This window comes from Coffea arabica, chromosome 2e, assembly GCF_036785885.1.
Source record: "Coffea arabica cultivar ET-39 chromosome 2e, Coffea Arabica ET-39 HiFi, whole genome shotgun sequence".
In the NCBI taxonomy this organism is placed as follows: Eukaryota; Viridiplantae; Streptophyta; class Magnoliopsida; order Gentianales; family Rubiaceae; genus Coffea; species Coffea arabica.
The window spans coordinates 61,690,171-61,694,997 of NC_092313.1; positions in this window are offsets into that span (position 1 = coordinate 61,690,171).

The window sequence follows — 4,827 nt, forward strand, 5'->3', positions numbered from 1 at the left end:
CTTCACAAACTTTACTCGAAAGTCCCCCCCGAGCCACAAGCTCAAGGGTTTTGGTTCCAAAATGTTCATATACATATGCCAAGTACAATTATACATTCAAATTAGGGTTTAGGTCGAGTGCGATAAAGTACACCCTCGCCTAAGTACCCTTTTCACATATCTCAAACACATAGCAAAGAAAACACACCAAACTGGCCTGAATACTTACTCAGAATCTGAAATAGCAAAAACACGAAGTCGGATCGAAATGAACAGCTAGTAGTGGGCCCCACCAGTTCCGCCCAGCTCACCACCGTCTGACATAGAAGATTGTGTCACATAATATCGTAAACGACTACTATCGTGCCTAAAACAAGCAAAACGGCAAAATGACACGCGCGCACGTAAATATGACGGACGGAAACGGAAACGGCCGTTAGCGGAAACGGCAGACTTGACACTCATTTCTAGTTTACTCATAAGTTGAGCTACGAATATCGGATTAAGGCGTATGAGATGCCATATCGAAACTTAAAGGATGAACAACAACTGTTATGAAGACATCCAGAACTGAAACTGGAGGCTTCAGTCCCAAATGAACCAAACACAATCACTTACGAAATCTGGCCAATGCACAAATGGTCAGTTTTGATTGCAAACTGTTTTCTATGCTACACATGGTCAAAAGAGCTGAAAATTGGTAGTTAGATGGTTCATTCCAAATGGAACAACTTTCATGAAGGTTGGCAATCCAAATTCGGAACGGAAATTGGTCATCAGGACCAAAACAGATCTGACCAGAAAATGGTCATTTCCACGGGCAGGCCTTGTTTGCTCGGCTATATCTCAGGTTTTATAAATCCGATTCATGAAATTCCAAGGGCGTTAGAAAGCTCTGATATAGGGCTATAAGTTTGGTGTTTTGGTCGCAAGCCCAAACAGCTTGTAACCCAGTCAAATGTGAAGCCAAAGTTCCAGTCGTAAACTGTCCGGATATAAGAACAGTCCTGACATGAATTTTTATTTCGATCATAACTAGAGCTACGGGACTCGGATTTTAACGCACTTTATAGCGTTTCTAAGCTGTGACCAAGATCTACATTTCTTATGACAGAGTCGACACCCAGATCGTACTCTATCAAAATCGAAAAAGGCACGGTCAGAAACTTTCCAAAAACGTAACAGAATTTGACTGTCAAAACAGGTCTGAGTATTTCATTTATAACTCAGGATATACTAATCCGTTTAACCTGAAATTTTACAGGAATATCCAGGACTTAAGGGGCTACAACAATGTAGAAGGCCACTCAGTCCAAATCCTGTCAAATATGCAAAATACGAATCCAGAATTACCAAAACAGGTTTGCAAATCACATAATGCTGTAATGAGTCCAACTCAGTCTATACAAGTCCAAATGCATTGATTCCAAAGGAATATGGTAGCTAAAACATTCCTCTATATTTCATCAGAAGACACCAATATCCAAATCCAAAGTAATTCCAGTCAAAATAGCCAAATACAAACGCAGTTCTGCCATCCTGATCAACCCAGAACAGCCACAGTAAAATCGACATATATCACTCTACACTAATCCAAATGACCTGAAATTTTACAGACACCTCAAACACATCAATACCTACAACTTTCATGTTTTAAGAAAAATCCAATTCGGCCTCTAACCCTATGATCCAAAACCAGACAGAATAAGGGGTGATAAAACCCTAACTTTCCACAATTCAATCCAAACCCAAAATTGGTTGCAATTATCACTAATTCACACCTACTAGAGTCATTCCCCCTCATTATCAACCATCATAGATGACCACAACATCACATTCATATTAAACCAGAAAATTCCTCAAAAATATAAAAACTTCACCAAATCACTTCAAATCAAGAAATAAATCACAAATATCATCACTTTAGCCACTACTAAGCATAACTTAAGCATCATTAGGTGTAGGAGTATGTTCAATCATCACTTACCTAGTATACAAGAGAAGAGGAGTTGTAGACCACCTTAGCTCTTCCAAAAACTTCACCAAACTCACCACTAACACCAAATGGAAAGGTTGTATGGAGTAGAAACTAGTTTAGGCAATTGGTTTGGATGATTTGAGCTAGTTGAAAGCTTGAAGTTTGAAGAAGTTTTCTTCCTTCTTGGCAAGAGAGAGGGCCGGCTATGGAGGAGGTAAGAAATGGTAATTTTTGTGCAATTTTTAAGATATTTAACCATTTTGGTCAAAAGTCAAAAACATGAATAGTAAATCATAAAGTATAACCAATAAGAGAGTGACACTTGTCACCTCTTAAATGCATTCTTATCTTTCTTTTTCCTCTCACATCAATCAAATTTCACTCTCTACTTATCTCTTAACACCCGATAAATTTCACACAGTATCCGAAACTTAACCTTATTGGCCGAATTTTCCGAACTTTTCGCACTAGTGGGTCCCACGTCCGATATACGTTCTTATTTTCTCAAAATCTAACCGATACTAGAAAAATCATCTAAAAACTATATTTACTCAGAAAATTATCTGGGGAAATTTCCAATAAAGAAAAATGTAGAAAAGGCGGGCGATAAAAACCCGAAACCACCTCACCGATTAACGAATAACCCTCATATCAGCTTACGAACGGACTGGGGCCTCACAATTTTGAATATATTTTTGTTGATAAATGTTTACATAACTTTGGATCTAATATGAATTTAATACCTTTATCATTTTTCAAGAAATTAAAGCTTGCCAACCTTACGTTTATAAATGTGATTCTACAACTTGCAAATCGTTTGGTGCTGTATCCTATTGGCATTGTTAAAGATATATTGGTAAGATTTGATAAATTTTATTTTCCTACAAATTTTCTAGTTCTTAACATGGAAGAAGATATTTCTATGCCTATTATCCTTTGTAAGGCCAAAGACAATCTAAGATGGGGGTGAATTAGGTTGTTCAAGAATCAAGTAAGAAATTGCAAATATTCATCCAATATTAAGTAACTAAAATTAGCGTAAGTGATCACACACTCAATTATACAAAATAGCAATAAAGATGAAGGCATTTAACCATACAATAGAATAAAATAAAAGTAAGAAATGCAAACCAAACAAACTCCCAAGTTTCTTCCAAACTTGGAGTTGAATTCATCAAGTAGTTTCTTCAATTGATGATGACACTAACCAACTTGTACAAGTGAAGGCTCACTCCTTCCTCACTCTAAAATCCTTTAGATGAGTCAAGGAGTTTTACAACACTCCTAGTTAACCCTCAACTAGCTACAATTGAAAGCTTACTCAACCAATTAAGAACTACTAATAAGTGAGTCTCACCTTATTCAAGGTTTTATTTCACCTCAATGAAAAACCTCACAAACCCAAGAACTTTTTCCATACCTATACAATATTCAAAATATTTTTCTACCCAAAAATTACTCTTGAAAACTTGTATCTTATGTAGGCAAAAGTTTCTTCTTCTCATAGTTGGGGGTATTTATAGATGGTGAAACTTTGCCCCAAAAGCTTCTACAATGATAAAAAAACTAACTGTTAAAAACTAGCTATTGGACCTTTCGGACGTTCGATCCTATTGCTCTGTGTCTGAACCTTGCGTCTGATAGACAACAGAAGGTTCTAGATTCAATTCTTTTTGTGTCGGACAGCTGATAGAAAGGATAGGTGTCCGATGTGTACTCGCTGATTGTTGAATGTCCGATACTGCGCTGAACGTCCGATCCTTGCATCCGATAGGTAGAATTCCTTTTTAATCCTTCTTTATTAGTTATCCTTCTTTTTTTATTTTGCAAGATATCTATCCCTAATCATTTCTCATATCAAAACGTCAATTAGAGTTACAAGTGAGGTTTATATCAGAGCAAGCGGATCAAGAATCGGAGTTTCGAGTACCGAGATACGGTAGCTCGAAGTTGGGGAAAAATTCAAGACTGGAGAAGAATTTTCAGATTTGAACTTCCAACACTAGAAGTTTAGTTAGGTATCGAAACGAACTTGCATTGGTACCAAAATTGGCAGTATTTTACTCTTATATGAAGGGTATCTGTCTATCAAGTTTCACAGAAAAATACCTTCTGGAAGGTAGTCAACGAACCAACTAAAGTTTGGAAAAATTCTTAAGGCAATCTGCCTTTAATCCTTTTCTTTCCAAATCCAATCGTTTGGCTAAGAAAAGCCTCCAATCATGGTTCATATGTGAAAGGAAAGTCTAAGGAACATTCATGGTACATTTGGTAGGTGTTTAACACCAAGAATTTCATTTAGTAAGACCACAACAAGTCTAATCTCAAATCTGTCCAAAACTAGGTTTTTCCAAAACAGAGCAGTGTTCTTGTTTTAATCACAACTCAGTCGACCTAACTCGGAATTGAGCATGGTTTATGGCGTTGGAAAATAAATTCATAGAGCTAAAATTTCACAGAAGGAAACGTTCTGAAATTTGGCAAACAACCAGCTCGAAATTGAGCCTCAAGTTGCTGCCTCTACAATTCATTCCAGCAGAACAGAGAGACAGGATAGCTATCTTAAAACGAATGGTTCGGATCCTACACATGGAATCAGAATATGTATTTTATACCGTTGGAAAGGTATGGATGTCTAGTTTCAAATGCCACTGACGGCACTCAATTTCGACGTCGAAGGACAAAGTTATGGTGAAAATGCTACCGCTGGACAGGGTTATCCGAAAACAGTTTTCCAGCTTGACTAGTTCACAAATAAATTCATTTGCCCATCCAAACGTTATTGTTTTCCAATGAAAATTTTTACACATCTAATAAAACATATAGACATCAGGTTCAAGCCATTAGATCATAAAAAATTGGCCTTATCA